Source organism: Eurosta solidaginis, chromosome 3, assembly GCF_040869045.1.
Source record: "Eurosta solidaginis isolate ZX-2024a chromosome 3, ASM4086904v1, whole genome shotgun sequence".
In the NCBI taxonomy this organism is placed as follows: domain Eukaryota; kingdom Metazoa; phylum Arthropoda; class Insecta; order Diptera; family Tephritidae; genus Eurosta; species Eurosta solidaginis.
The window spans coordinates 153,509,260-153,533,183 of NC_090321.1; the positions used below are offsets into that span (position 1 = coordinate 153,509,260).

The 23,924-nt window shown below is 36.4% G+C and overlaps 1 protein-coding gene and 1 pseudogene across 9 annotated transcripts in view; one reads left to right on the plus strand and one right to left on the minus strand.

The window, feature by feature from the left end:
• Window positions 1–23,924, plus strand: part of LOC137244380 (uncharacterized) — a 469,574-nt gene that overhangs the window by 103,681 nt on the left and 341,969 nt on the right. The window contains exons 6-7 of one of the 9 annotated variants that reach the window (XR_010950945.1): window positions 10,995–15,498; window positions 15,586–16,382. The exons of 4 other annotated variants lie outside the window; for them this stretch is intronic. The gene's annotated coding sequence lies outside the window, so the exon portion shown is untranslated. Of the gene's footprint in view, window positions 1–6,693; window positions 6,782–6,837; window positions 7,985–10,994; window positions 16,383–18,892; window positions 19,166–23,924 lie in introns of those variants that run through there. 4 more of the 9 variants (XR_010950938.1, XR_010950942.1, XR_010950937.1 and 1 more) reach the window with 4 other exon arrangements.
• Window positions 1–23,924, minus strand: part of LOC137244379 (probable phosphatase phospho2) — a 53,391-nt pseudogene that overhangs the window by 24,633 nt on the left and 4,834 nt on the right.

Below are 23,924 nucleotides of genomic sequence, written 5' to 3' on the forward strand. Positions count from 1 at the left end.
CTACCCAGAACACCAATTTTTTTTTTATTTTGAACATTTTTTAAAAAATTTTACTTTTGAAAAAATATGAATATTGGGCCTAAATTTGCAGAACTTTTTTTCTCCTTTTTCCGAACTCCAGAAATTTTTAAAAGCTACTCAGAACACCATTTTTTCGATTTTGAACATTTTTTAAAAAATTTGACTTTTGAAAAGATGTGAATATTGGACGTAAATTTGCAGAACTTTTTTTCTCCTTTTCAGGAACTCCGGAACTTTTTAAAAGCTACTCAGAACACCAACTTTTTTCGATTTTGAACATTTTTTAAAAAATTTACTTTTAGAAAAATGTGAATAGTGAATATTGGGCGTAAATTTGTAACCTTTTTTTCTCCTTTTCAGGAACTCTAGACCTTTTTAAAAGCTACTCAGAACACCAATTTTTTTTTTTTGATTTTGAACATTTTTAAAAAAAATTGACTTTTGGAAAAATATGAATAGTGAATATCGGGCGTAAATTTGCAGACCTTTTTTTCTCCTTTCCAGGAACTCCAGAACTTTTTAAAAGCTACTCAGAACACCAATTTTTTCTTTTTGATTTTGAACATTTTTTAAAAAATTTGACTTTTGGAAAAGTATGAATAGTGAATATTGGGCGTAAATTTGCAGACCGTTTTTCTCCTTTTCAGGAACTCCAGAACTTTTTAAAAGAAACTCAGAACACAATTTTTTTTTTTGATTTTGAACATTTTTTAAAAAATTGACTTTTGGAAAAATATGAATAGTGAATATTGGGAGTAAATTTGCAGAACTTCTTTCTCCTTTTCAGGAATTTCAGAACTTTTTAAAAATTACTCCGAACACCATTTTTTTTTTTTTGGATTTTGAACATTTTTTTAAAAATTTGGCTTTTGAAAAAATGTTAATATTGGGCCTAACCGTGCAGAACTTTTTTCTCCTTTTCAGGAACTCCAGAACTTTTTAAAAGCTACGCAGAACACCAATTTTTTTTGATTTTGAACATTTTTTAAAAAATTTGACTTTTGGAAAAATGTGGATAGTGAATATTGGGCGTAAATTTGCAGAATTTTTAGTTAGATGCTATACTACTCTAATTACACTATTGAACAAGAGAAGTTATTTTGAAGTCTAACTATTTAATTTCGATGTATTATGGCCTCCTAAGTACAAAAACACACAAAATTTAAAATTCTATGGATACAATTTTTTTTTTCTTTTTCTAAAATCACGAATTTTCACAGAGGTCTTTCCATTTATTTTATCATATCTTGGAAATTACTTATCTAAATTCATTGAGAGAAACATCAGTGGATTCTCCGCAAAATTTTTTTTCAAGTCTTGATAAGAAAATGTTTTTATATGATCGACGGTTGTGGAGTTATTCACATAAAAATGTAAAAAAAAATTTTTTCTTGCAAAATCGAACTTTTTTTATTTTTCACAAATTCATGAAAAATCGAAGGTTTTAAAAACTTACCATTTTTATTTCACGGCCTTAAAACTGTAAACATTATACATAATTGAAACCTTATTTCGTGAAAATATATGAATAAATGTTGGTTTTATTTACAATAAAGTGAAAATACCCAATTTAGCGAAAATTTTGCATATCAACCCTATTATTGTTTTTGACAAATAAATTATTTAGGTGTGACATTTTGCGCAACTTTGTCTTTTTAAATATATACAACTTTTTCCTTGAGGCATTTCTTGCGATATTCTTAGAATGCTTAAATCATAAAAACATAAAAAGTCAAATTATCACTCCATCATAGAACCTGTTATACCTACCTACTGAACATCCCAGCCTGCACAGGCCATTTCCCATAGCATATGAAGTTTTTTTGAAAACCCCTTTTTTCAAACCCTTTCGCAGGTAGTGGTTAAAAAAATTACAGACTCATTAGATGCCTGCCCTGTATGGTATATTGTCGCCGATTTTGACAAACTTAATAAAAAACAAGTAAGGAAGGTTAAGTTCGGGTGTAACCGAACATTACATACTCAGTTGAGAGCTATGGTGACAACATAAGGGAAAATAACCATGTAGGAAAATGAACCGAGGGAAACCCTGGAATGTGTTTGTATGACATGTGTATCAAATGAAAGGCATTAAAGAGTATTTTATGAGGGAGTGGGCCATAGTTCTATAGGTGGACGCCATTTAGGGATATAGCCATAAAGGTGGATCAGGTTGACTCTAGAATGCGTTTTTACGATAGCGTGCTCCGCCTATCACACCGTATGCCCTGGGTTCAACTCCAGGGCAAAGCAACATCAAACATTTTAGAAATAAGATTTTTCAATTAGAAGAAAATTTTTCTAAGCGGGGTCGCCCCTCGGCAGTGTCTGGCAAGCGCTCCGATTGTATTTCTGCCATGAAAAGCTCTCAGTGAAAACTCATCTGCCTTGCAGATGCCGTTCGGAGTCGGCATAAAACATGTAGGTCCCGTCCGGCCAATTTGTAGGGAAAAATCAAGAGGAGCACGACGCAAATTGGAAGAGAAGCTCGGCCTTAGATCTCTTCGGAGGTTATCGCGCCTTACATTTATTTTTATTTTTAACCCTTAGTTCCATAGGTGGACGCCGTTTCGAAATATCGCCATAAAGGTGGACCAGGGGTGACCCTAGAATTTGTTTGTACAATATGGGTATCAAAAGAAAGGTGTTAATGAGTATTTTAAAAGGGAGTGATGCTTAGCTCCACAGGTGGACGCCGTTTCGAGATATCGCCATAAAGGTTGACCAGGTGTGACCCTAGAATTTGTTTGTACGATATGGGTATCAAATTAAAGGTATTAATGAGGGTTTTAAAAGAGAGTGGTGGTAGTTGTATAAGTGGTCGCCTTTTTGAGATATAGCCATAAAGGTGGATCAGGTTGACTCTAGAATGCGTTTGTACAATATGGGTATCAAATGAAAGATGTTAATGAGTATTTTAAAAGGGAGTAATCCTTAGTTCCATAGATGGACGCCGTTTCGAGATACCGCCATAAAGGTGGACCAGGGGTGACCCTAGAATTTGTTTGTACAATATGGGTATCAAAAGAAAGGTGTTAATGAGTATTTTAAAAGGGAGTGATGCTTAGTTCCAGAGGTGGACACCGTTTCGAGATATCGCCATAAAGGTGGACCAGGTGTGACCCTAGAATTTGTTTGTACGATATGGGTATCAAATTAAAGGTATTAATGAGGGTTTTAAAAGGGAGAGGTGGTAGTTGTATAGGTGGCCGCCTTTTCGAGATATGGCCATAAAGGTGGACCAGGGGTGACTCTAGAATGCGTTTGTACGATATGGGTATCAAATGAAAGGTGCTAACGAGTATTTTAAAAGGGAGTTATCCTTAGTTCCATAGGTGGACGCAGTTTCGAGATATCGCCATAAAGGTGGACCAGGGGTGACCCTAGAATTTGTTTGTACAATATGGGTATCAAAAGAAAGGTGCTAATGAGTATTTTAAAAGGGAGTAATCCTTAGTTCCATAGGTGGACGCCGTTTCGAGATATCGCCACAAAGGTGGACCAGGGGTGACCCTAGAATTTGTTTGTACAATATGGGCATCAAACGAATGGTGTTAATGAGTATTTTAAAAGGGAGTGGGCCTTAGTTCTATAGGTGGACGCCGTTTCGAAATATCGCCATAAAGGTGGACCAGGGGTGACTCTAGAATGTGTTTGTACGATATGGGTATCAAATTAAAGGTATTAATGAGGGTTTTAAAAGGGAGTGGTGGTTGTTGTATAGGTGGTCGCCTTTTCGAGATATCGCCATAAAGGTGGACCAGGGGTGACTCTAGAATGCGTTTGTACGATATGGGTATCAAATGAAAGGTGTTAAAGAGTATTTTATGAGGGAGTGGGCCATAGTTCTATAGGTGGACGCCATTTAGGGATATAGCCATAAAGGTGGATCAGGGTTGACTCTAGAATGCGTTTGTACGATATGGGTATCAAATGAAAGGTGTTAATGAGTATTTTAAAAGGGAGTAATCCTTAGTTCCACAGGTGGACGCCGTTTCGAGATACCGCCATTAAGGTGGACCAGGGGTGACCCTAGAATTTGTTTGTACAATATGGGTATCAAAAGAAAGGTGTTAATGAGTATTTTAAAAGGGAGTGGGCCTTAGTTCTATAGGTGGACGCCGTTTCGAAATATCGCCATAAAGGTGGACCAGGGTGACTCTAGAATGTGTTTGTACGATATGGCTATCAAATTAAAGGTATTAATGAGAGTTTTAAAAGGGAGTGGTGGTAGTTGTATATGTGAAGGCGTTTTCCAGATCGCGACCAAAATGTGGACCAGGGTGACACAGGACATCATCTGTTGGATGCCGCTAATTTATTTATATATGTAATACCTGCCAAGATTTTAAGGGTTTTTTATTTCGCCCTGCGGAACTTTTTCATTTTCTTCTACTTAATATGGTAGGTGTCACAACCATTTTATAAAGTTTTTTCTAAAGTTTATTTCGTGTCAATAAACCAATCCAATTACCTCACCATGTTTCATCCCTTTTTTCGTATTTGGTATAGAATTATGGCATTTTTTTCATTTTTCGTAATTTTCGATATCGAAAAAGTGGGCGTGGTCATTGTCGGACTTCGTTCATTTTTCATACCAAAATAAAGTGAGTTCAAGTAAGTTCGTGAACTAAGTTCATTAAAGATATGTCGATTTTTGCTCAAGTTATCGTGTTAACGGCCATGCGGAAGGACAGACGAATGACTGTGTATAAAAACTGGACGTGGCATAAACCGATTTCGCCCGTTTTCACAGAAAACAGTTAACATCATAAAATCTATGCCTCTACCAAATTTCAAAAGGATTGGTTAATTTTTGTTCGACTTAGGGCGTTAAAAGTATCCTAGACAAATTAAATGAAAAACGCCCATTTTTAAATTTTCTTTTATTTTTGTATTTTGTTGCACCATGTCATTACTGGAGTTGAATGTTGACATAATTTACTTATATACTGTAAAGATATTAAATTTTTTGTTAAAATTTTACTTTAAACATTTTTTTTTTAAAGTGGGCGTGGTCCTTCTCCGATTTTGCTAATTTTTATTAGGCGTACATATAGTAATAGGAGTAACGTCCCTGCCAAATTTCATCATGATATCTTCAACGACAGACAAATTACAGCTTGCAAAAGTTTTAAATTACCTTCTTTTAAAAGTGGGCGGTGCCACGCCCATTGTCCAAAATTTTACTAATTTTCTATTCTGCGTCATAAACTCAACCCATCTACCAAGTTTCGTCGCTTTATCTGTCTTTGGTAATTAATTATCGCACTTTTTCGGTTTTACGAAATTTTCGATATCGAAAAAGTGGGCGTGGTTATAGTCCGATATCGTTCATTTTAAACAGCGATCTGAGATGAGTGCTCAGGAACCTACATACCAAATTTCATCAAGTTACCTCAAAATTTACTCAAGTTATCGTGTTAACGGCCATGCGGAAGGACAGACGGACGACTGTGTATAAAAACTGGGCGTGGCATCAACCGATTTCGCCCGTTTTCACAGAAAACAGTTAGCATCATAAAATCTATGCCCCTACCAAATTTCAAAAGGATTGGTTAATTTTTGTTCGACTTATGGCGTTAAAAGTATCCTAGACAAATTCAATGAAAAAGGGCGGAGCCACGCCCATTTTGAAATTTTCTTTTATTTTTGTATTTTGTTGCACCATGTCATTACTGGGGTTGAATGTTGACATAATTTACTTATATACTGTAAAGATATTAAATTTTTTGTTAAAATTTTACTTAAAAAAAATTTTTTTTTAAAAGTGGGCGTGGTCCTTCTCCGATTTTGCTAATTTTTATTAGGCGTACATATAGTAATAGTAGTAACGTCCCTGCCAAATTTCATCATGATATCTTCAACGACTGACAAATTACAGCTTGCAAAAATTATAAATTACCTTCTTTTAAAAGTGGGCGGTGCCACGCCCATTGTCCAAAATTTTACTAATTTTCTATTCTGCGTCATAAATTCAACTCATCTACCAAGTTTCGTCGCTTTATCTGTCTTTGGTAATGAATTATCGCACTTTTTCGGTTTTACGAAATTTTCGATATCGAAAAAGTGGGCGTGGTTATAGTCCGATATCGTTCATTTTAAATAGCGATCTGAGATGAGTGCTCAGGAACCTACGTACCAAATTTCATCAAGTTACCTCAAAATTTACTCAAGTTATCGTGTTAACGGACGGACGGACGGACGGACGGACGGACGGACGGACATGGCTCAATCAAATTTTTTTTCGATCCTGATTATTTTGATATATGGAAGTCTATATCTATCTCGATTCCTTTATATATGTACAACCAACCGTTATCCAATCAAACTTAATATACTCTGTGAGCTCTGCTCAACTGAGTATAAAAAGATACATACTTTTGAAAATCGAAGTGGCCTGCGACTATTTAAAGTAATTCAGTTAGTTCATTCAATGTTATTTAACTAGCATTCCTGATCGCGAAAAGTCAAGTTGTCAACAACTAAAACTAAAAAACTATTAATTGGTTAGTGAATTTTTAAAAAAAATGAATAATAACAGTAGAAAATTTGTCTGCAAAAATGACCCGAATATATTTTGTTATGTATGTGGTCTTTACACTACAGCAAAAGGGCGGTTAAATTTCACTATTTCACTACAAAATTCATATAGGGATTATTTTAAAATAGATGTTGAGAACTTGAGCCAATATTGGACGACAAATTCAATTTGTGATAGCTGTATATATATTTTAAAGAAATGGAAATCCTACCCTCAGTAAGTAACAATTGCATTAATTAATTAAAAATATTTATGATACTCATTTTTCACAGAGAAAGCATGCAAATTGAAAAACCTATGATGTGGAGAGAAACATGTGATCATGATGCTAACTGTTACTTTTGTTTAAGTAAAAAAAAGGATTTGGCAAACATATGATTTGGTCCTATCCCACGATTTCAGCTGGTGGTTTTACTCTTCCCGTGCAAGATTCAGATGGAGTTCAATGTCCTCAAAAATCAACATAATACGTATACTGAAGTTCCTCCATCGCCTATTTCTTCGTCTTGAAAAATCTCCAGCGTATCAGATGGATTTTGCCCAAAGCCTCTGACACAGTCCTTGTTAAACGATCTTATCAGAGACCTAGAGCTTCCAAAAGATAAGTCAGAGACACTTGCATCCCGTCTAAAAGAAAGAAATTTATTAGAAAAACAGGTTACGATAACTACCTATCGTGAGCGAAATAAGCCATATGCTTGTTTTTATAGAAATAAAGACAATATATGTTTTTGCAATGATATAACTGGCCTTTTGGAAAGCTTGGCCAAACATATGACGCAAGTGAATGGAGATTATTTATTGATAGTAACAAAGAAAGCCTTAAAGCAGTTTTATTACACAATGACTATCAGAAGCCATCAATATCCATCGCACACGCCGTAAATATGAAGGAGACTTATGAAACCATGTCCAAACTTTTAAAATATATTCATTACGAAAAACATGATTGGAAAATATGTTGCGACTTGAAAGTGGTAGCTTTACTAACTGGACTACAAGGTGGTTACAGAAAACATTGTTGCTTTCTTTGATTTTGGGATAGCCGAGATCGAAACACACATTATATAAGGAAGGACTGGCCAGCAAGAACCAATCACGAAGTAGGCACACACAATATAAAATATGCTGCTCTAATAAAAAAGGAGAATGTGATTTTTCCGCCATTACATATCAAGCTTGGATTAGTCAAGAATTTTGTTAAGGCGCTAAACAAAAATGAAAAAGCATTCGATTATATTCAAACTTGGTGAAGGAGGAGCGTTATCAAAGATTCTGGAACGAAAATATGATGGGGGATTATAATTGGTTTCTTAGACAAGAATCAAATTCAGAAAATTACAGTAGACAAGCAAAAAGTGGAAACTATTTTTAAATATTTCAAGTACTAAATTTTGTAGAATTTCTTTAATAAACGTATCTTAAATAGCTAAATAAACAAAAATATTAAAAATACGTATTTTCCCTTCATTCACTCAATTGTTAATAATATTACCGTTTATCCATGGATTTTCATGAAATAAAGCTTGCCTTATTTGGAATGTTCACAGTTTGACGATCATCTAATAAAAGTTGTAAGTTTTGTCTCTTTCGAATTTTTACGAATTAAAGAAGAAAAAAAAGTGGAAATTTTTTATACAAAAAAAAAAAACGATTTTTTTATAATGCGATGCAAATAACTCTGAAACCAATAAGTATTAAAAAAATGGTATTTAAACAGTTGTAAGGTAACTTCATTTGCTATTATATGCTGTTTTCTCCAACAAAATCGGGCAACCCGTTCCAGAGATATGATAAAATCAATGGATCTCCCTTTCCAAAACAGGCAAATTTTAGAAAAAAAAAACAAAAACGTATCCATAGAATTTTAAATTTCGACCATTTTTATAATTAGGGGACTATAGCAAATAAAAAAAAAATAGTGGTGATCCAGGGTAATGCAAAAAGTTTAATTTTGTAGAGCAGTGTTATATTATCTACTCCTAAATGTACTATCCCTGCAAAAATCGTTGGATCATCCCTGCAAAAATCGTTGGACCATGTGGTCCACTGGAGTACTTATCATTCTACTCCACTGTAATGCAGCGATGGACCAACTCATGTTTCTACACGAACATGTTGTAAGCCGATCATTGCTCGTTTTTAACGACTATAATCACTACACGAGGTTTATTGGACTGTGGGTACTCCATGGATTACTCTGATGTAATGCGGAGCTGGAGTATATGGTCCGGTCCTAGGACATCGCAATGTTAATTGGACCATATTTTTTGTATGAATTGTGGTTAATTTTGGAGCACTCGCTTGGTCCATAGCGAGTACTCCATACATGCATGCATGGAGTACTCGCGATTTTTGCAGGGATGTGGTCTACTGGAGTACTTACCATTATACTCCACTGTAATGCAGCAATGGACCAACTCATGTTTCTACACGAACACATTGTAAGCCGATCATTTTTAACGATTGTAAACACTAAACGATGTTTATTGGACTGTGGGTACTCCATGGATTACTCTGATGTAATGCAGAGCTGGAGTATATGGTCCAGTCCTAGGACATCGCAATATTAATTCCCTGCAAAAATCGCGAGTACTCCATGCATGCATGTATGGAGTACTCGCTATGGACCAAGCGAGTGCTCCAAAATTAACCACAATTCATACAAAAACTATGGTCCAATTAACATTGCGATGTCCTAGGACCGGACCATATACTCCAGCTCCGCATTACATCAGAGTAATCCATGGAGTACCCACAGTCCAATAAACATCGTGTAGTGATTACAATCGTTAAAAACGAGCAATGATCGGCTTACAACATGTTCATGTAGAAACATAAGTTGGTCCATCGCTGCATTACAGTGGAGTAGAATGGTAAGTACTCCAGTGGACCACATGGTCCAACGATTTTTGCAGGGTTGGACCCTATTTTTTGTATGAATTGTGGTTAATTTTGGAGTACTCGGTTGGTCCATAGCGAGTACTCCATACATGCGTGCATTTATGGATGTATGTCTTTAAAGCATCCCAGCAAAAATCGCGAGTACTCCATGCTATGGACCAACCGAGTACTCCAAAATTAACCACAATTCATACAAAAAATATGGTCCAATTAACATTGCGATGTCCTAGGACTGGACCATATGCTCCAGCTCCGCATTACATCAGAGTAATCCATGGAGTACCCACAGTCCAATAAACATCGTATAGTGATTACAATCGTTAAAAACGACCCTGCAAAAATCGCGAGTACTCCATGCATGCATGTATGGAGTACTCGCTATGGACCAAGCGAGTGCCCCAAAATTAACCACAATTCATACAAAAAATATGGTCCAATTAACATTGCGATGTCCTAGGACCGGACCATATACTCCAGCTCCGCATTACTTCAGAGTAATCCATGGAGTACCCACAGTCCAATAAACCTCGTGTAGTGATTATAGTCGTTAAAAACGAGCAATGATCGGCTTACAACATGTTCGTGTAGAAACATGAGTTGGTCCATCGCTGCATTACAGTGGAGTATATTGGTAAGTACTCCAGTGGACCACATGATCCAACGATTTTTGCAGCGGAGCAATGATCGGCTTACAATGTGTTCGTGTAGAAACACGAGTTGGTCCATTGCTGCATTACAGTGGAGTATAATGGTAAGTACTCCAGTGGACCACATGATCCAACGATTTTTGCAGAGTTTTTTAATATTTTGTTGCTTCTCCCACTTCTATGTTGGGAGAAACTGCTTTGACAAATTGTAATTGCAAAGCAAAGTATGTCACCGACTGCTACATTAGCTGATGGTACAGCTAATAAGCAATCTACGGTATTTTGCAGCGAAGAATCGGGGACCGCTAAATAAAGTGAGTTGCACAATTAATTGGTTTGTACATATGCATGTACAATGAAATATATATATACATATCGAATATTGTAATTAGGGGACGTTGGCTATTTAGCTGATCTTTCTTTCTTCTTTTCTGCCTGGACTGCGACATTGGCACATCGATTGCGGTAAAATAAATTATAATCAAAAATATTAAATCTTGGTTTTTTATTTGCACGCAATTGGCATAAGCTTCATCCCTTAATATTTGGCTTCGCCGTTTTGGATTTTAAGGCGTTTTCTACAGCGGAAAATTTACACTGGTTTTATCCAGGTTTGTCTTTTTTTTGGAAGCGATTGGTATCACCTACAGTGCTTAAATTTGGCTATACGATAGAGGCATTTACTTTAGTAGTTTTTCAGCTTGGTTCTTTATGCTGTGCTGTTTAATTTGCTTCAGAGGTTTGGCGAACTGCATCTCATTTTATTTGGCAACTGTCTGCTAAAAAGGCTTAGCGGCCACGAAACATTTGGTGACCCCGACGTGATTTGCGATCACGGCCCGTATTATTTAATCCCCTTTTTATATAAATATTATTAGCGATCATATCCATCATGCCGCCAAAGAAATCGGAGGATTTAGAAGGCACAAAGAAGAAGAAGCGAGATTCCCTTGTGCAGAAAATTACTGCGATTGACGACAAGCTAACCTTCGAAGCTCTGCGGAATATGGATGAACCGGCAATTGAAGTGCGAATAGAGCAGGTGGAGCGGCTAGAAAAAAGGTTTATGTTGCGCATTCACAACTGGAAGATGAGGATGGCTCCGAGGAAATTCTTTCGACATTCACAAATCGCTACATAGAGGCTAAAACAAGGTTGAAACGCCAATTACATTCGCTTCGTTCAGCAGCATCTGATAACTCTACCAGTAGAATAAATGCAGGAGAACAATCGATCATCGTTACACCGCCCAAAAAGAAACTACCAGTACTCCAGATTCCGAAGTTTAGTGGTAATTATAAAGAATCGCCTGATTTCTTTTCAATGTTTAAAACAGTGGTGCATCAAGATGTTGATTTAACTCGTTTTGAAAAATTCCAACATTTGCGCTCTAGCATTCGCGACGTTGCTTTAGACACAATACGTTCTTTGGAAATTTCAGAGCAAAATTATGAAAAAGCAATCGATTTACTAAAGGCACGATTTGATAATAAGCGTTTGAATTTTCAGGCACATATAAGATATATTGTACAATTTAGGAGCATTCAAGGTGAGTCAGTGGCAAAACTTCGGGAATTAAGTGACGGTATCAACGCTCATCTACGCGCACTGCATACAACGAAGGAGCAAATTCGGATGGTATGCTTATCCAACTTATTTTTCAAAAAATGGACGTCGCCTCCAGAAAAAAATGGGAAGAAGAAACACCCATAAATGAATTACCATCCTGGGACTCAATGTCTAAATTTGTGGAAAAACGCTGCCAGCGCTTGGAAAATGTGGAAAACGCAGAAATTACACTAAGGTCCGACATACAGGTAGGAAAGTGATCAAATTTAAACAATAATCGTAAGGTATCGCTTGCTTCGACGTCAAGCGAATGCAAATCATGTAACTCTAACCAGCATACCAACGTACAGTGTGAAAACTTTCTTCGACTTTCACCCTCCTTGCGGTATAAGGAGGTAAAAAAATTGCAACTTTGCATAAACTGCCTTCGAGCTGGATATTCAGTCAAGAGCTGTAGATCAGGTAACTGCAAATATTGCTCATCGAAACATCACACGCTGCTTCATCTAGGCAATGCTCCATCCAACAACGCACTAGTTTAAGATTCGCCGGCAACATCAAACTATGGACTTTCTTCGGGTAATGTGAACAATTCTAGTTTGCCATCAACACAACACATAGGTTCCACACGTAAAAAATGGTTCTGGTTCGCTGGTTCCTTGCAGAGCGTTGCTTGACTCTGCATCCCAGCTCAACTTCGTCACAAATCGCTTAGTTAATCAGCTTCAGTTAAGAAAATTTAAATCATCATTGTCCGTTTCTGCCATAAGCCAAAATGGATTTTTTGCAGATCATATCGTTGATCTTGAACTATACTCACGTATCACTAATTACTCTACCAAATTATCAGCAGTCGACGCACCTACCATCACCGATGTGCAACCAAGACGTTCTTTGAAATCCGTTGACTGGAAGATTCCAACTATCATTAATTTAGCAGATCCGCTATTTTTTGAACCGCAGCGCATAGGTAAGCCTATTGGATCCAGTTTATTCTTCGACCTGTTATGAGTCGAGCAAATACGTTTGTCTGAAGATCTACCTGTATTACAAAAAACAAAATTAGGATGGGTTGTGTCTGGAAGCAGTACCACAAAGTCATCAAAACTTTCATGTTTGACAGCTGTTGGCATTTCAGGTGAGGTTGAAACAAATATAGAACTTGATAATTTCGTAAAGCGTTTTTGGGAAATAGAGGAACGTATAAATTCAGCTTCTCAAACGACTGAGGAAGAAGAAAGGTGCGAAAATCACTTTCTTAAAAACTACACTCGCTCGGAATTTGGCGGTACGTTTACATAAAAAGATGCCGGCAGAAGAATTAGGAGAATCGTATCAACAGGCCTTAAATAGATTTAAATCACTTGAGCGTAAGCTTCAGCGTAATCCTGAACTCAAGCATCAGTACTCTGCATTTATTAATGAATATATCGATCTTGGACATAGGTCAGCGATTGACGTTATACCATCCCAGGTACGTGCACATTTTTTACCACATTACTGCGTTCACAAAGCAGATAGCACAACAACAAAGCTACGTGTTGTATTTGATGGTTCTGCGCCAACCAGCAATGGACGCTCACTAAACTCAATTTTAATGGCAGGGCCTACAATATAGCCCACCTTATTCGACACGATATTGAACTTTCGATCATTTAAAATCGCTCTGACTGCAGACATATGCAAAATGTATCGTTGCGTTAAAATGTCTGATCCTGATAGTTATCTGCAGTGTATTGTCCGGAGGGATAGTCCTACTGAAAAATTTCGTATATATAAACTTGACACGGTAACTTATGGTACAAAATCAGCTTCGTTTTTAGCAATTCGAGCAATGCAACAACTGTGTATTGATGAAGAGCAAGCCTATCCAATTGGGTCAAAAACCATTACTAATTCTTTTTATGTAGACGATATGATTACAGGTGCAGATTCCTTGGATGATGCTCGTGATATGTTATACCAAACAAGGGAGTTACTTTCTTTGGGAAATTTTGAGTTGCGGAAATGGTGCTCAAATGACAAGCGTTTATTATTGGATATAGCTGATGCAGAAAAGCAAAGTTTTTTAGCCTTTCATGATGGCACTACCTTAACGAAAACACTTGGATTAATTTTGGAACCTAACTTAGACACGTTTATATTTTCATTCTCGCCTTTTACTGCGCCAACAAAGGTAACAAAGCGCACTATTTTATCAACTATTCCCAGATTATACGATCCAATTGGTTTGATTGGGCCTGTGGTTGCGAAGGCCAAAATATTTCTACAACAACTTTGGAGGGAAAATTTGCATTGGGATGATAGCCCACCTCAATTTATTCAGACAGCGTGGCTAGACATATGTAGCCAATATGAACTCGTACCTCGTTTCGCATTTGATAGATGTGTACAAATGGCTGATGCCGATATAAAAATCCATGTATTTTGCGACGCAAGCTTGACAGCATATGGTGCTTGCGTATATATTCGGGCAGAGAAAGAGGGAATCGTTTGCACAAATCTACTTTGCTCTAAATCGCGCATAGCTCCACTTTAAACACTCACAGTGCCAAAGCTTGAGTTATCGGCCGCCTCGCTATTAGCAGAATTAGTAAATAAGGTGACTAATCTTCGCGTTTTCAATGGTAAGGTATTTTGTTGGCCAGACTCGACTATTGTTTTATCATGGCTGAGTAACAAGCCAGCTAATTTTAACACATTTGTTGGCAACCGCATTAATAGCATACAAACAATGGCGCAGAACATGACATGGCTGTATGTTCCATCTGAAATGAATCCAGCTGACATATTATCTAAAGGAGCCAGCCCAAAGGAATTATTAAGTAAGCCAATGTGGAAGCACGGACCATCATTCCTAGCAAATGACCTATGCAAATGGCCAGTATCTCCTGCCCTACCAAAGGTACTACCAGAGAAGAAAAAAGGTGCGTTTGTGCATGTAGCCACACAGGATGTGTCGGTAAGGTGTAAATTTATTAATTCCTTTTCCAAATTGCGAAAGGTATATGCTTACGTCTCCCGTTTTTTACAACCATTTGGCACGAGATCCTCTGGACCACTAAATCCTATAGAACTTCAACGTGGAACCCATTTATTTATTCGTTTGATCCAAAGCTCGCACTTGAAAGAGGACTATAATTTGATAGAAGCTAAACTGCAAGTGAAGACTTCATCGGACATTCGACCTTTGAACCCCTGTATCGACGGAAATGGATTGCTCCGAGTTAGTGGTAGAATTCAGAACTCAACTTAAGACTACTCCGCAAAGCATCCAATAATTTTGCCCAGGAATCATCCGATAACTGATTCAATTATTACATTTTTTCACGAACAGCTGTTTCATGCCGGTCCACAATCCCTGCTAGCCTCTATTCGCCTTCAATACTGGCCTATTGGTGGTAGAAAAACAATTACTCGTGTCATAAACAAGTGCGTTCGCTGCTTTCATGTTAAGCCCAAGATAATGGAACATTTGATGGGCAGCTTGCCTTCACAACGAGTCCAGTTCAACCGAGCATTTACAACTACGGGTATTGATTTTTGTGGGCCGTTTGTTTACAAGTCCGAAGTCAGAAATGGGCCTCCGATTAAATGTTACATAAGCATTTTCATCTGTTTTTCAACAAAGGCAGTTCATTTGGAGATGGTAAAGGACTTATCCACTCCTTCGTTTTTAGCCGCACTAAAACGTTTCGTATGTACGCGTGGAAAGCCCCAAACAATATGGTCTGATAATGCAACGAATTTTGTTGGAACAAAACGTGAACTGAGCGAGCTAAAGGAACTTTTTTTAAATCAGCACCATATAAGGTCAGTAAAGGAGCAATGTGTGAACGACGGCATTGAATTGGCCTCCCAATGGGGAGCTAATCAAATATCATTTTTATCGTGTTGCAGGTCTCTCAGCTCTGAACTTTGAAGAGCTTCGTACATTGGTTTGCCAAATTGCTGCGATTGTGAACTCAAGACCACTTTGCCCTATCTTCGAAAATATCGATACTTAGATGTGCTTACTCCTGCACATTTTCTAATTGGCGCACCTTTTACATCACCAATCTAACACAAATTGAAATGAGCCGACTCAACAGATGGCAGCGTGTGTGCTGCATGCAACAGCAATTTTGGAGGAAATGGCAGTCCGAATATTTAACTCTCTTGCACCAGCGACAAAAATGGAGTTCGTTCGAAATTAACGTAAAGGTTCGTAACATGGTTTTGGTGAAGGAAGAAAATTATCCTCCTCTAAAGTGGCCTCTGGCTAGAGTCATGGAAACAATTCAAGGAAGTGACGGTGTAGTTCGTGTTGCCGTGCTCAAAACCACAAATGGTGTTATAAGGTTGGCTTTTGATCGCCAAGCATTTTTGCTGGGATAATACTCACGCTTGTGGGTATGCAGCCCTATGTGCACACCCGCTCCCACACACACAACAATAAGCCTGGCTTTTTTTATGTTTGGTTAGATTTAGTTTATTTAAAGTAAATTTTGTTTGTTCATGTTTCTTATTAATTTAATAAACGTTCTTTATTCTAGTTTCACGTTACACTGTTGGTTATAATAAATGTTTATCTTTTTAGTTTCATAAATTTGGTTTCGGTCTTTCTATTTTATAAATCTTTACTTTAGTTTTCTTCTCTACTTAGATTTTACGACCGGTAACTGCAAATGTCCAAAAACGAATTCACTCGGGTTCGTTTTTCACCCACGCTCAGCGGCCATCATTTTTCATCGCTGAATGCAATTGGCCCTGCTGAGTGCAATTGGCATTGCTGTTCAGCAACAGCTGACGGCGATGCCATTTGCACTCAGGGGTGTGTTTAGTGCGTAAAGGCTGGTTTACGCAGTGCGGTTATACCACCCTTCCTTAGAAAAAGAAGAATCTGACAAGTTGATCAGATTTGTAATATTCTTCTTGTTCCTATGACTTTTAAATTGTTTTGGTTGAATGAATGTATGATATTAGGGTTTTCCTCCCCTTTTTCATTCGTTCAATGAGAACAATTTTTTTCTTTTTACCTATGAAATTTTGTTAATATTATAATATGAATTCAGTTACTTACATGTAATTTGTTTTCTAATTTCTATTGCATTAAGTTAATGTATTATATATTTTTATTGCAAATAGTGCGTGCATATTAATATTTGGTTTTATTTACATGCCAATTGAATTTTTTGTTTTCGTATATTAATATAAATTTTAATTTGAGATTTCATGCTTCAATAACAGAGTAATGAAAATTTAAAATTAGTTACAAGTTAGATTGTAAATTTGTATTAAAATATTTTAGTTTACCTTATTGATTCGGTTTTTGTGAACGGTTTTTTTCTTTTGATTCATTTCATCTAAAAACGTGACATTAACTCCATCAATTTTTGTGACTATATATGTTACTTTCGTGTTTATTTCTAGGTTCTTTTTGTACTACTACCTTATCGTTTATATTAATAGCTAACGGACGCGCCCACTTAATTCAGAGAACATTTCATTTTTATATTCGGTTTCTAAATCGGTTTTAATTGATTTCATTATGACATAAATGAGGATGAAGCCTTCAAAAATGGCTGTTGCAATTGTTTTTGCTGTCTTATCAGGGATTGATATTGTAACTAGGTATTTGCTTAAGTCGCACATAATGGTAACCGCGAACCTATTCCCATTATTCGACTCAGGCAAAGGTCCTATTGTATATATAACTACGACATCGAAAGGTTTGCAGGGTGTTGGTGTAAGCACCAAAATTTCTTTGGTTTTTGGCTTGATTTTATTCAAAAGGCACTTTTTGCAATTTTTGACGTATGTGGCAACATCACGGGTCATACCTTTCCAATAATATTTTGTACGTATTTTTGCGTAAAGTTTTTTATTTCCGCAGTGACCACCTGATATCGGGTCATTGTGGTAAATTTCTATTAGTTTAAGTTTTTTGTCGTTGTCCGTAACTGTTACGAAAGGTTCTATTAATAGTATTTGTAAATTTTTTAAAATTGAATTCCCTGTACTTTTAAAATTTGAAATAGAAAAATATTTAAATATTTGATCATCTTTTTGCCATTCTGCTTGCTTAATACTGTGTTTACCAGCTTCTTTTTCAAGCTTCAAAAGTAATTCATCTAATTGCATTATTTTGTTAGTACACACAATATTAAGTAACTCGAGTTTTTTATGTTTTAAATGCGCATATATTTTTAAATTAAATTAATTTTATCATTATCGGTGTCATGACATATTTGGCTTTTTATCCTATGGATTTTCTTGGAAAAATTATATGAAAATTTGTCGAATACCTGTAATTTAATATTTTCTTCGTTTATGTCTTCAGCCGATTGTTGTAGTTGTTCGTGACGTTTCGTCATAGACCTCGTCTGTACCGCTAAAATTTGATTATTGGAATTTTTAAGTTCTTGAATTGAAATTCGCGATAATGCGTCTGCACCTACGTTAGATTTTCCTTTAATATATTCTATGGTAAAATTATATTCGGACAATTCCAAACGGATTCTGGAAAGTTTCGACGACGGATCTTTCATATTAAATAGATAAACTAGTGGACGATGATCTGATTTAACTTTGAAGTGAGTGCCATAAATATATGCACGAAATTGCTTTATTGCAAAATATATTTCCAAAAGTTCTAATTTTATTATTGCTTTATTTTGTTCCGATTTGCTAAAGGTTTTGCTTCAAAAAACAAATTGGCAAGTCGTTACCATTATGATTTTGACTCAGTATCGCACCACAACCTAACTCTGAAGCATCAACCGTAATTAAAAATTCTTTGGTGAAATCTGGATATTGTAATAGTTTTGGAGAAATCAGACTTTTTCTTAGTTTTTCAAAAGCTACCTCACATGCCGTATCCCAATTAAATTCAACTTTTTTTCTACTCAAACGATTCAATGGAGCTGCTAAAGAAGCGAAATTTGGAATGAATCTCCTATGATAATTTGTAAATGCCACGAATCTTCGGAAAGCGTCTTTATCGCGTGTCTTAGGATACCTTTAATTGCTTAAATTTTTGAATCGTCAGCAACCCATTTGCTGAGCATTTATGCCCTAAGAAAGTTGCTTCAGGTCGAAGAAAATTACATTTTTTTGGGTTAAGTCGCAAGTTGACCTTCTTACAGGTCTCGAAAGTTTTTTTAGATCATTGAAATGATGTGTTTCGCTACATCCAATTACTATTATATCGTCTACATACATAAAGGCTTTGTTGGGTGAAATACCAGAAAATGCAATTGACATCATTCTTGAAAATGAATTTGGAGCCACGTTCAGACCAAATGGTAACACCTTCCATCGAAAAGCTCCGCGGTCAGTACTAAAAGATGTTATGTCTCTTGAATCTTTGTGAAGTGGAATTTGGTGAAAACCCGAAAAAAGATCTAAAGTAGAAAAGAATTTCGCACGGCCAAGGTTACCCAAAATATCGTCTACACGTGCCAAAGGAAATTTATCGGCAATTAACTTTTTATTTGCAGCCCTAAAGTCAACGCACATTCTATACGATTTTTGGCCATTTAGGGGTGTGGTGTAACCGTGGCTACCGCCACGGTGATGTCCTTCCGCATAGTACACTCTTCTGCGCAGAAGGACATCACCGTGGCGGTAGCCACGGTTATGCCACACACCCGGACTTGGCATGGCGTAGCCCAGGGTTATTTTTTATAAGCGCGGCCGAAGGCCGCCTATGCAGAAAGGTGTTCGACGCAGAATTACTGTACATGGCGCAGCCGGTGTTGGATTGGCTAACATAACAATAAACATAAGAGTTATAAGGTAAATCAGCTCGTTCACGATTGCAAAAAAGAGCTTTTTCAAATTTTTGATAAATAAAGACTACAAAAGTTAAATATATATATACATCATATGAAAGGTATTTTTATAAGTTATTTTTCGATTCTGCACTTGTTCCGTTTCTTAGATGTGGCAGCACAGATTTGTAATGTCATAAAATATATATACGTATACACATATAAAAGTTCTATAGAAATTTGCAAACTTTAACAACAAATAACTTTTAAATTATAAGTTTGCGCACTTTAAAATATATATATTTGTGATCGGGAGAACTCCCTCTTTCATTTGATACCAAGTTAAACCCCGAACTCGGGGGGTGCTAAACTAAATCGCTGCCAATGCCACTCCATTAATTTAAGTTGAAGTTATGCGTGCAAGCATACCGGCCGGTATTCAGAGATTGTGAAACAATATATCGACACGCCAAACAAAAAATTACCATTAAAAGAATTTTACGAAGAAGTAAAAAAATGTAATAATTTTGAAAGTGTTGCATCCCAAAGCCGATATGTAAATTTTTCGCACACAGGCCAAAGACCTAAAGAAAATGGTAATTCTATACGACAGCATGACACTGCTAATACGAGTCCAAAAATATCGAAAGTGGTGTCAAAATACGCGTATTAATCTCGACAATAATCCGAAACCGGAAAATAAAAATTATATCTCTCTCCGGAGATATTCGATTCTCATGTCGTTGTGGTAATGCTGGTGTACTCACAAAAAAATTGTGAACATAAGTGTTTTGCGCGGATATAGTTTTGGTCTCCAAACCGGTGTTGGACCCACCCAGGGTAATTTTTTATAAGCACGGCCGAAGGCCGCCAATGCAGAAACGTGTTCTGCTTAAAAATACTATGGATACCACCCCGGTTTCGGAGGGACCCGCGGGTAATTTTTCGGTTTGTCGTTAACGAGTTGAACGAGTCGAAATTTTTATTTTCCGGTTTCGGATTATTAATACTCATGCCAAGACGCGTCGTTTGACACCTCTCTCGATATTTTTGGACACGTATTAGTAGTTTCATGGTGTCGTATATTATTACCAAGAAAATTAATGAGTTTAAGGAACCCCAAGACTATTGCGGTGTTAAGCCACTCAAGATACTAGGCATTTATTTTACTCGTTGGCTCACCCTGGAAAGTATCTTCTTGCATGCGCCTCATACGATACGGCTATATTTAAAATTTTTTTATCTATAAGTTAATGGCGTTTCTTCTATGCAACCTTGAAATTCAATATCAGTTACTATTTATATATAATATTTATATATACGTTTTTCCGGCTTGCAATGCTTAAAGTGTTTATGGAGATGTTCCTTTAATCCCCGTGGAGGCGGTGCTAGATAGAGCAGTTCTTTGCTAGGATGTCCTGGTTTGTGACAAGCTAAAACTGCTTGTTCAGCATTTCGTTGTGCTCTTTGGCCTCACTATGTAGATGGTGTTCGGGAGTCATGAGGAGACATCCGGTGGCAGTTCTGATTGCAGCATTTTGACAGGCTTGCAGCCTCTTCCAGTATGTTTTTAGACCAGGCGACCAAACTGGTGGTTGTACGAGGTTAGCAACGTTTCTTTATGTTTTCCCATGTGCTGCCGGCAAGCGACTTGCGAATTTTGTTGCGGCTTTGTACTTTAGATACAATTTCGGTGGCATGCGCCTTGAAGATCAGAGTATTATCGAACGTTATCCCTAAGATATTTTGGGTGACTGACAGTCGGTAGTGTGACACCATCGACGTGAACATTCAAAATTTGCGACATCGGTTCCTTCCACGTCGTAAACAGGGTGGCCGTGGATTTTGTCGGTGATAATGTCAACTTGCGCGAGGTAATGGAATCGGAAGATTGGAGAGATAGCTATTTATTCTAGAAACTAATTCAGCAACTGAAGGGCCAGCTCCTGTAGCCTGAATAGAGAGTTCAATCGGAAAAAGTCTGTCTGTCGCTATTATACCATCAATATGAAAGCACATTCTGAGTAATTTTAGGTATTATTATTATATCCAAATATTGGTATTTAAAAAAGTTCAGTGTACATAATTTAGAATACTAAGTATCTTAATGGAATAAATTGATAAAATTTCTTTTACATGCTAATAAAAATAAAAGTAAAAGAAAAATAAGTGTTACTATTTTATAAACTTTTTATTAATTTGCAGAACTCTGTACCAGTCCTTACTTTAAATATGCTCTATAGTCCAGTTGGTCAAGTTCGACCTAGAACTCTTTACATTTAAAATCATTCTACTTAGTAGGTGTTTATTTGCTGTCTCAACTGAATAATTGCTTACTGGCTAGGATTTTCACGTTTTAGGAAACAACATAATTGCAAAGATTTGCAATATAATTCGTATTGCTGAACTTTAAAAACTTTTGCTTTTTAATAACAATAAGATAAATGCGATATGTAGTCCGAGCTTCTGCACCAATTTTGCGCTAAACTAATTTAAATATCTCCCTATAATTTGTTGGGCCGATCTTTGTGTCATACACTTAGCAAAAACTACAGTCATTCAGTCTATGTGAGGTGTTCACGGACCAACCAGCTCAACATAACTTATAGCTCCTCCAACCCAATTATCAGCCTCACCTAACAGTGGATAATCCTGTTTATTTAGCAGCCGAAGGTGTCGTGTGGTTCTTGCTGCAGCAATAAAGACACTCCCCAAAGTTTTTCAGGAGTGCCATAGTTTTTTGATGATCCTTTGCCCGGAACGGTCCGCTAAGATTAAGATACTTTAGTGAGGATTGCACTGCGACCATTGGTCTATTGTACCCTCATCTCCTTCACAGCACCTCATTCAAGCCGACTTCCTTGATGAGGGATTGGATGTGGGAAGACTCTGGTGCACTGGTAAACGGCAGAGTAAAGGATTAAATAAAAAAGAAATGGAACCCAGCTATTGGAGAAATTTTTTTTAACCCTTAGGACTGAATTTATGATAAATTGTTAAAATGAAAGTGTGTGGCATTGTACTTTACCACAACCTGAAATTAAAGACTTTACAACGAATTCGACACATTTGTGAATTGTCGAATTATTTGTAAGCCAATTAAAGAATACCAAAATTTTGTCCATATCTTTGAGATTTGGTCCTTTATTCGATGAATTTTGATCCCAAATGAAAACATGATGTGACAACCGTGTTTGGGACTCTTTTTTGGAATGAGATTGTGGTTTTCCTATATATATTTCAAATGAGGAAGCTTACAGGTTCTGTTTTTAATCATTTATATTTATTCCACATTAATACCTTTAATAAAAAATGTTACAAAAGATCAAGTAATCAAATGTGCGAATTTATTCGAGGCAAACAATCATAAACAAGATTTTCGAAAATACCTTTTAGTGCAATGGTACTTCCTCTCACGATTTAATCAAATGATTAAATCAAACCTGTTTCATTTGAAAAACAACCGATATGGAGTCTTACTGTTATTTAATTTTTTATTATATATGTACGTAGGTTGTTTTCCAAAATGTATACAGATTGTTTTGACCTGTTTTAAAAATATCTCCTATTATTATTTTTTTAATGGAAATATTTTTAAAACTAGGCTCTGATGTAAACCCTAGGTTACCTGGGAAGAAAGGATATATTTAAACTGAACAAGAACATATAAAGAACACAACTCAAAAATTAATTACAAACATATCGCACGTTTTATTGTAAATAGAATAAATCCAAATACTAAGTATTTTAATTTAATTTAATTTATTAAGGTATCGGGAAATCTGGAATTATGAAAATTGTCATTTGCATCTACACAATAATTACAATAAAATGTGCGATATGCTGAAAAAATAGGTACAACGTGATAAAATGTCCTTGCTCCATTTATTGCTTCGGCTTTGCAATTTGCTTCGCGCGTTCGCATTTTTGTAATTTCTTAGAACGCTTGACAACTTGCGCTTTCAACATTTCTTCATCTGCTATCCACTTCGAATTCTTGTAAAGAAGCACCGTTATTAAAAAGTCCAATAGCTTAATACGGTGATCTTTACATTCAGGGACTTCAGAAAACCATTTTGGGAAATCTTCTTCAGTATATTTAACAATTAATGATAACATATAACTTTTAACATTTGGGATATGTGCACACTTCGAAAAAAGCTGGGCATGCAGGTCCATCTGCCTTTGACACACGGCAAAGACCATATCACTCGGGTTTATAAGCCGTAAGTCGCTGGCATCTTTGTAGCTTCGGGACTTAATTGGGGCTTCGGAATACAAATCTAGCTCGCCTTGAGTCTTAGTAAAGACATCCTTACATTTTTGACAACATAATTTATTAGCCATATTTTTGTAAACACCATAGCCTGTCAGATATCGGTGCACTTGTAGGGGGCGGAATTTCCTGTGGCAAAATTTCCATCTGGAACATTGATATCATCCATAGAAATATGTAAAATTGTTGTCAAATTCAGCATTGTTACT